The sequence below is a fragment of the Chamaea fasciata genome, unplaced genomic scaffold (assembly GCF_029207755.1).
Source record: "Chamaea fasciata isolate MVZ Bird 193981 ecotype frontalis unplaced genomic scaffold, bChaFas1.0.hap1 SCAF_3, whole genome shotgun sequence".
NCBI classification, from domain to species: domain Eukaryota; kingdom Metazoa; phylum Chordata; class Aves; order Passeriformes; family Sylviidae; genus Chamaea; species Chamaea fasciata.
The window spans coordinates 102,707,934-102,718,057 of record NW_027094088.1 but is presented as its reverse complement, the minus strand read 5'-3'; positions in this window follow the sequence as shown (position 1 = coordinate 102,718,057).

Here is a 10,124-nt window from a genome sequence, read left to right as displayed (position 1 = left end):
AGTTTTCTCCCCATTTTTCATACAACATGGCAAAATTCACTTTTTTATTTGTGTGTGTGAAAAATATTAAACCTGTTGAAGTTTAGTGATATGCCTTAAGTCTGGGGCTGGGAAATATCTATTAGCAAGTAGCTTATGGGGTAAGCTAACCAGAAAGATTCCTAAAATAACCTGTTGCTTGATTTCTTCAGCAGCTACTCATAGTCCAGGAGCCAGCTTTGTGCACTGTCTGATCAGCAATGCACAGACCTATTCCCATGTGTTATATGGAAAACAGTTTCTCCCTCAACTTAAATGTACAGCGCTCTTAGGTACTCTTCTAGTGGCTACAGAGCAGCACTAGGAGCAGGGGTGATAAATCACAGTACTCTTTTTAGAAGGAAGAAGGAAAAGATTAGAGTCAGGCTTCCTGAGGGAGATAGGCTGACACACAATGGCACAGGAGCTATGTGAAACATCCCCAAGTGCCTCCGTGCAGAACCAGTCTCCTTTCTAGACACTTGGCAACTTCACAGACGCCACCAGTTAGACACAGCTGTTTAGCTGCCTAAACTAGGCAAGCCCTGCTTTAACTTAGGAGCTAATGCCACTGTAAATACTTGACTGCTTTTCTTCAGGCCTTCAGCAGCCTCCAGGAGAATTCAGGCACTCCACATATCCAGCCCCAGGGATGGGTCTGTGTTGCAGTGCTTGAATTGAGTCTTTTGTCACTTATCAGCTGAAATGAACACTGGCCTCATTAACTGCATTGATCATTAACTGATAACTTGTGAATGCTGACATCTGTTTCTAGTTGTCCCTACACACATCTATAATGCCACATGAAATGCTTTAGGATGTGAAACCTCTCTGGGTGGGACTCACACACAGGATTTGTGGGAAATCAGGTAGAAGCCAGGTGAACTTCCTGATACAGAGCAAGTGACACAACGTGACTACACAGGGTGCCCAATAATGCTTCCAGGTGGATTCATAGGGAGCTAAACCTATAAGACTTGGCAAGAAAAAAGCCAATATTATTATTCATATATCTTTTTGTGTCTTTTCATGGTAATTGAAAAATTAGAATTTCATCAGCAGTGTCTACAAGCATCTTCATTTTAGAAACACAGTTTGCTACCACAGAGTGGTATTTCTGAGTAACAATGAATTTTTGTAAGGAACTATGTGATCTCCTATTTGAAATTTTTTCATCCATTTTGATATTAAGAAGGAATTCTGTCTAAATATATATTTCAAAGTTTCTAGTATGGCTTATAAAGAATAGCAAAATTAATGAGATCGGCAGTGCATACTGTAGGATGGAAATTTTTTACTGAAATGAAGATTGGCATTTTGTGTTTGAGAAAATCACTTACTGACTCCTTTTGTGTATGTCAAGATTGTCAGAGAGCAGAAAAACTTTTGGTTAAAAACTCTAGGTCAAATCCTCCTCATAGCATTCTATAAAAAAGTAATACTCACTTAAATCTTCTTTCTTCTGTTGTTCACTTGAAGTTTGCCTAGAGGTCTGATCTGAAATTATTTGGTTCTTTGAGTTTTGAACAGATTAATCTATTATGAAGAGGGGGGAGGGGTGGTTGTTTATTTACTTTAAACTAACATGCATTGTTCAGATAAATTGAGTTGTTTTCCTGTTTAACATTTAAGGATTTTTGGTTTAGTGTTCTCAGAGCCCTCTAGGCAATGGAACAAATTGGTGGAAAGTAAATTATTAACATATATTCAGTCAGGCATACATAATCAGCCCAATTTAAAGTCATTATGTCTTATATAAACAACTACTGTATATATTTAAATATTTATCATAATAATTTATAGAGTGGCTAGGATGTAGAATACTCAAACTCTTTAAAGAGTATCTGAAATGTTATGTACAACTTCAGCAGCTGTAAGCACAAGATGTCTAGATAAAGTGAATAGGTGGAGAACCAATTTGTTTACGGTGAATTGGGTTGGGATGGGTGAAAAGGACATAATCATCTGTTGTGAAGATGAGAGTCATCTTTTTTTTTCTTCTTTGGGAATTTAATTTCTTATCTGAACCTTTTTAACCACTTCTCCAAAATGAGGTTAATGACCAGGTGAGAAGCTAGAGAGGATGTAGAGCTTCCTGCTCATTTAGTAAAATTTACTTTTGGCTAGCACTGGGAAGGAAAGGAAAGGAAAGGAAAGGAAAGGAAAGGAAAGGAAAGGAAAGGAAAGGAAAGGAAAGGAAAGGAAAGGAAAGGAAAGGAAAGGAAAGGAAAGGAAAGGAAAGGAAAGGAAAGGAAAGGAAAGGAAAGGAAAGGAAAGGAAAGGAAAGGAAAGGAAAGGAAAGGAAAGGAAAGGAAAGGAAAGGAAAGGAAAGGAAAGGAAAGGAAAGGAAAGGAAAGGAAAGGAAAGGAAAGGAAAGGAAAAAAAAAGAAAAGAAAAAAAAAGAAAAAGTTTGGCAGAAATTTCTCATTGATATATTCCAGGGAAGCTTATCAGTTCCATTTTTTTTTTTCCATAGAATGATATTGCAAGGAAACATGAATGCAGTTGTATGTCTGTTAAAAGTCTCTTCGAGGTCTTCTTCAGAAAGCGTGTTTTTTCAGAAGAAGTTCAAACCTGTAGGAGAAAGAATTTTATGCCAATAGTATCTTCCAAGGAAGGAAACCAAAGTTAACAGAGCTTATAAGAAGTCAGTGATGGAATCTCACAAAATCACGGAATATTCTGAGCTGGAAGGAAACCATCAGGATCATCAAGTCTAACTCCTGGCACTGTGCAGGATATCCCAAGAATAAAAACATGCCCCTTAGAGTGCTATCCAAACACATCTTTTATTCAGTCAGCCTTGGTTCTGTGACCACTTCCCTGGGGATCCTGTTCCAGTGTCCAACCACCTTCTGAGTAAAAAATCTTTTTCTGATGTCTAACTTAAACCTACCCTGATTCAGCTTCAGGCCATTCCCTCAGGTCCTGTCCCTGGTCACCACAGAGCAGAGATCAGTGTCTCCCCCTCCTCTCCCCTCCACGAGGAAGTTGTAACTGCAATGAGGTCTCCCCTCAGTGTCCTCCAGACTGAACAGACCAAGTGATCTCAGTCACTCCTCACACAGCTACCCCTCAAGGCCCTTCACCATCTTTGTGGCCTCCTTTGGACACTCTCACACAGTTTAATGTCTTTCCTATATTGTGGCACCCAAAACTGCCCAAGCACTCGAGGTGAGGCTGCCCCAGTGCAGAGCAGAGCAGGACAATCCCCTCCCTTGATGCCTCCAGGACATCTCCTGGCTGCCAGGGGTCTGCTGGCTCATGTTCAATTTGCCATCAGCCAGGACCCCCAGGTCCCTTTCTGCAGCGCTGCTCTCCAGCCTCTCATGCCCCAGTCTGTGCACACAGCCAGGGTTTCCTCATCCCAGGTGCAGAACCCAGCACTTCCCCTTGTTAAACTCCATAGGATTGGTGAATGCTCATCTCTCTGATTTGTCCAAGTGTCTCTGAACGGTTTCTCTGCCTCCTCTATTTCTCTCTGTGAACTTCACTAATTCAAAAATATTTTTGAAAATGTTCATCAAATTTTAATTTTCCTATTTCGTCTTTAAAACTGAAACAAATAACAAGTCTTTGGGGTTTTGTTTTGGTTTGGGTGAATCTGTCTTTGATCCCTCCTTTCCCTACCATTTTGATTTCTGTTTTCTCTACTAGTATTTTCTCCTAAACAAAGGTCAAAAAAGAAAGAATAGGAAAATCATAGCAAACTTTGAAGTAATTTAAGTACTTTTCAAACTGAAAAAAAGCTGAAATTTTTTGAAGTAAAATATCTAATTTATAAAATTATTTCTTCAATAAATATACAGGGTTTAGTTTTTTTCCTTTTTTTTCTACAATCTTTAAATACCTGAGAGCTTACTATTATTTAAATACTCTTAACACAAAATCTAACAAGGAAACTGAATAAGAAATCATTATTCAATATAAATTTTTTTACTGTCTCAAAATGAAGCTTTAAAAGTCTCCTTTCAAAATGTCTGTAAACCTCAGAAAGACAGATATTCACGGAATATTGCTAATATCTCTGCAATCATAAGTTTTATTCATGGTGTAAAGCAAGATATCAAAAAGATTTTATGTTAAAGTATAAAATAATAAAAACTGCTGTGAACCCTCAGATTCATGAGATATTGCTAACCTGAAGGAACTGAAAGGCTGTCTAAACTTTAACAGCTCTCTTTTGTCTTCCAAGTGTTATTAAAAAGCTAGAGCTAATGACATGATTAAATAAATCCAGCACACACCAGAAGGAAGACCTCTACGACTCAGGATATGATTGTGTTTTGCCTTGGATGACTTTGCTCAGTCAATAATGATAAAGCTTTTAATGCTGAAATGTGGCACCAGCTAATCAAAATATTGGCAAGGTCTCAGACTGAAGGATCAACTTTATATGGAAATTGTAGAAAAGTATAATTATTGAAAAACATTTTTGAAGATACTAATGACAATAATATTCTTATATGTCTGTTCTTATTAATGGAACATGGCATACATTTATTTACCTGTCTTCACAGTTTAGTTGGAATCATGTGGTAGCACCTGCAGGTTGCAACTCTTGTACTGTCTCTTTCCTGTATTTTCATATGCAGGTACTTGATTTTAATGTTTAACTACACTATTTGTATTGTAAGTAATTTTTAGTAACTATTTCCAAATTTAAGAAAATATTTTTATAATAATTTGAGACAGCATCAGCAAACCATACTCAAGTGAAATTCTAAATTCCTTCCCATGCTCATCTTTGTACCATTTTCCCATTAAAAATAGAATAAAACTTGACAGTTTTGACACAATATGTGTGAACTCAGTTTGGGTATTACAGCATACGTGAGAAATAATATTTTACCAAAGAAGAAAAGAAGCTGGTGTTAGATTTCTCTCTGTAAGTAAAAAAAATACATATCCTTGAGATTTCAGAATGGTTGTGAAGGCTCATCTCTCCTGAAAAGCCTAAGAACTCTTCTTCTAGGATGACAAAGCCTTTCCTTATGGAACATGGGAAAAGAGACATAGCCCTGGAACAAGATTCATGAAATTTGTTTTAGCTACCTATTTAATCTTTTAGAAATCCTCATCCTTCTATAGGAAGGTCCAAAATTATGTGGCTTCGACTTGGTTAGCTGAAATTACTTTATTTAATACTTTTAATTTATGGTGTTTTGCTGAATTTTTAAAGCAAGATCCGGTCAAGATGGCCTTGAGATATAAAGGTGACAGTGTTTTTTCCTTTGCAAAATAGATAAGGAGCATTACGAAAGTTTGGCCCATATTGGGAACTAAATGGTTGTAGTGACTGGCAATTTATGGAATTGAAAGGGAATTCTAAACATCACCTATAGATATATATTTTGGTGGACGGCTTGTCTAATTCCAAATGTATATGTAAGCATATTTTTAGTTCATGCTTCAGGGATGATAAAAATCATGTGATATTTATAGGAGAGTGTTTATAAAACCTAAAAAGCTTTGTAATATTTCCTTGGTCAAGAAGAGTTAAAAAAAACCCTTGTATTTTGCCACACATACAAGAGACTTGACACTTGAAAGGAGATACTTGGGAAAAAAAAAAATTGTCCGTGAAGCCAGACCAGATAACAGGAAAGCATAAATGGAGACAGGCTTTGGAGATGTCTTTGAAGTCTCCTAATGATAAAATTTCCTCATTAGCCTAGAAAGCTCAACTTAAGCAAGTAAACAAAAGCTGTCAACGATGGCCATATCTCTCTACTAACAGTAAAAAGACTTTAAGCCCTTCTCTCAGGAGAACTCTTAGACCAGGCAACAAAAGTTAACATAAATATTAAAGAACTGTGGAAGGTGACAGGGAGGTGAGACCTGTAATTTTCTGTAAACTCACGAGTGTTCCAAACTATCCAGAAACCACAGTTCAGAAGCAGAATAAGTACTAGGTCTGTTTGCTCTCCAAATGAGACACACACATCACATAAGGCTTGACACTAAACGTTTCAGAGTGAGTAATTTCTGCTACCCTGAGAAGACTGTGTGCTGGAATAATAAAAGCTCCCACAGTTTCTCTCCTCTCATTTCTGGTTCTTGTTTATTAACAAAACATGAGAAAGAATTAAATATTAGATTGGCAGAACCGAGTTTCTAATTGCCTTGAGTGTTTGTGCATCAATATTTTACCAAGAGAATTATAATCTCAGTCAATTCTTTCAGATTGCTTAGACAGTACATTCAAGACCTTGAAACAAGTCACTCTGGCAAACCTTGCAATATTAAACATGACACAAAAAAGAGAAATGCTGCTGAGGGGAAAAAATGTAGTTTCATAATTTCAGCTTTAAAACTACATTCCATTCCCTTGGAAAAAGATAGATCTATAGGTTCTTAATGAGTGAAACAAATGACAACAAAAAATTCAGATATTGCAAATAATTTGGAAGGCTAAAGAACAATTTTGATTAACCTCAAAAGCTTTATTGTTCCAGTAAGGTTCCAAGAAAATATGATCCATGAAAGTCTTATTTTAAAAACACATTCCTTGTCATATTTCTCCTAGAAGAAACAATTATACTTACCCTTAACCTAACTACTGGGAGCCCACCCACTGAAAATATTTGAGCAAATCAGACAGGAGAGGTAAGAAAGGTTGTTTACTTGTGGGTTATATTGACTTTTTGTTCCCTCTGCAGTACTGAAAGGAGTGTTTGGAGGTTTCCGCCTTGCAAGATCAGAAAACTGACAGAGAAAGGTAAGCAGTGCATTCATTATCATATATTGTGAGGTTGTTTGCTCCTGCAGTCTTCCTGCAGTTCTTGCAGTGCACAGATGAAACACTGATATGATTCTCTGCTCATCCACAGCATCTTGCAGTGTCAACCCTAAAGGAATATGAAAATAAAATTCAACCTCTCCCCAAAAACTCAAACCTGATAACGTTTCACAGCCCTTGTTGTGTATATCAGGTTGCAGTAGCTCTACTTTTTTTCTGAGACCCCTATTTTATACCACTGGCAAAAGCTGTGAGAATGGAAAAGACACATTCCCTCTAACACACTCTGTAAACCTGCATAAAAACCGGGGAAAATTAGGTCTAAGAGTAGTAATTCTCCTATTCATAAGGAGAAAAAATAATCCAGCATCTGGGCTGTGAAAGGATTCCCTGTAAATTTCATGCATTTAACCTGGCAATTATTAAATTTAGCTCACTTTCCCAGGGCACCAGATCTGCATCCCAAAAGTTAATTTTTGGGAATAGCCACCTGACCTCTCTGAGAATATTCCAGTGCAGGACAGCAGATTGCTCATTCAGAGCCTGGACTTTCCTGGCAGGAAAGGGAGATGGGAGACAAAGGGTGAATCTAAAAAATACCAAATGCTGATTGTTCAAAGAATATAAGCATCTCTAAACAGAATTGTTAACTAACAACAGTGACTTCTCCCTCCTCCTGCCCACCTAATATTTCCCCTAGAAATGTCTTATACTCTTGTAGTTGAAAATTTCTACATAAAAAACACGGTTACTGAATTATTCAAAATATATATTTCCTTTTTTATTTTTTTTCACATTCCCTTTCAGACAACTATTCTATAACTGTGTTCCCTTCTCCAAATACTTGAATACCTGCACTTATAGCAGGACTTGTATGGTATTAGTTGAATGACCTGGTTTGGGAAGACAGGTATCTGCCAGGGAAAGCTGGAGTTTCCCTTGGAAGGGAGAGTGCAAATTCCCCTACCCCTTCCAAATTATTATAATTTTGCAATTAAAGGCTTTCAGGCAAAGATCTAGGAATAGAAATAGGTTTCTTTACTAGAAATATTAAGAATATAAATGTAGTAGTACAAAAAACAAGCAAACAAAACAAACAGAAAATCCTAGAAACCCTGGCAGAGTCAGAAATACAACCTGACACCCTGTTGGTCAGGGTGGTGGAAGCAGTCCAAAGGAAGCCCTCCTGGGGTGGCAGATGTGGTTCTGTGGAGTAGAGATGGTTCTGTAGGAAGGGTCCAGTAATGGCAAGATGGGTCCAGTCTTCTTTTGGGAATACAGTGGGAAACTAGTGTCTGGTATCCCTACATCCAGTTTTTATCTAGGTAGGAATGGTTTGGCTCCCCCCACTGGGTGGAGCATCTCACAATGGGATGATGTAATCTGTCATGACATTGGTGAGCCTTAATGGCCCATTAAGAGAAGATATCACTTGGAGGGAGGTTGGGTGGTGGAAGTGATAAGGAACAGTGCTCCACCTGGTTTTAACAGCTGGCCCATTACCAGAAGGCACCCATCCTCTCCCCCCCTGGAGTTACAAGAGATAAAGGAAACACCTCCCCAGTCGGTTTCAACAGATGGAATAGAATAAACATTTTTTTTTGTTACATAACCCAAGACATTGAATGGAAAAAAAAATATCATTCAACCAGACCTACTTTGTTGATTCTAATACAGCAAGATTTATATGTTCCACCAACAAAGATGGCTATAACCTCCAAACAGATGAATTGAGATAAATTTCTCTCCACATTTTCTGTTGCAGCCACAAAATTTCCCGAACTTGGTATAACTGATTAATAGTTCTCTTTTAATTAAAAAGTGTTACTTAAAACATCTTTTACTTGCTGTGGAAGTTTTTCCCATGATAACTTGCATATGAGTGTGAGGAAACAATCAATCAAAAATTAATCCCTAGCAGCAACAGATCAGTTGAAATAAATTAAATGAAAACAAGTTTCCTTTTGAGTGAAACTAGTAAAAATGTAGCTTTTCAGGCGGAACAAGAAACATTAGTATTAGGCAAGTAGTATTCTCATTTTAAGATTATGTATTTTGTAAAATGTTTAAGACTAGCGATTATTTTTTCTGAATTAACAAAGGAATACATGCTACAGGAGGTAATGCAAGGGTAATTCCTAGGTAATCCATAATCACTGTCAGAACCTGGCATAAATGTAAATGCTAGAGCATTGTCTCCTTTGTAGTTATTATTATGAAAAAATTCCAATATAAAGTACTACATGTAATTGGAAAAAATATGTACTAATTCTACTTCCTAGATGTAATTCTTTTCAAGGATTTTTATCTTTCCTGAACACCTTGCAAGACAGTCATTGGTTTCCTGATGAGGCACAGAGTTCAAAGTTTAAAACAAATGTTCATATTTTTAGATTTAATTTATAAATAGTTTATAATAAATACCTTCTTAGGACCAATGGACGAATAAACTCCTTCTAAATAGTAAGTAATTCTAAAAAACGGTAGCAAATAATTCTAAAAAACTGTAGCACACATCTGTATGGTGAATAAAAAGGGGAAGCTGAGTCTCTTTTTTTATTCTTTAACTACTCTGTTGCCTCTCCTGGTTGATCTAGATTATGTGGTATCTTAAATCTAAGATAGGTTTTCAGGCTGTCCTGAAGCATTGTATAGGGTCTTTTTACCTCAGTCTTTAATAATATGGATAAATTTGGGCTGCTCATTCCTCCAAGGACCACAACTACAGGAACAGTGATTTTTCATTTGCGGATGCTGAAATTGTAACTGTTTCGTCAGTTAAAAGCTGGATGGAATTCATCCCAGAGTACTGAAGCAGAGAACAGAGGGTTACAGCAGAACCTCTCTCCATCATCTACCAAACCCTTGGTTGTCCAGGGACGTCTGTAGCTGCATTCTGAGGTGCACCAAACACAGCATAACCAGCCGGTAAAAAGAGAAAAATTGGTGATTTTACCTCTGTATTCAGTATTTGTGTTACCTTTTCTTGTGCACTCTGCAGTTCTGGCCCTCACAACTTAAGTGAAATATGAAAGTCCTTGAATACCTCCAGAGGATGGCAAAAAAGCTGGCGAGGGGATGGAAGGAATGTCCTGTGAGGAGCAGCTGAGGAGTCTGGGCTTGTCGAGTCTGGAGAGAATGAAACTGAGGGGGAACCTCATTGCTCTGTGCAGTTTCCTAAGGAGAGGAGATGGAGAGGGCAGTGCTGAGCTCCTGTCCCTTGTGCCCAGTGACAGGGAATGGCTCAGTCCTGCACCAAGGCAGGTTTAGACTGGACATTAGGAAACATTTCTTTCCTAAGAGAGTGTGCAAACATTGGAACAGGCTTCCTATAGAGGTCATCAGAGTTCCAGGCCTGTCGGTG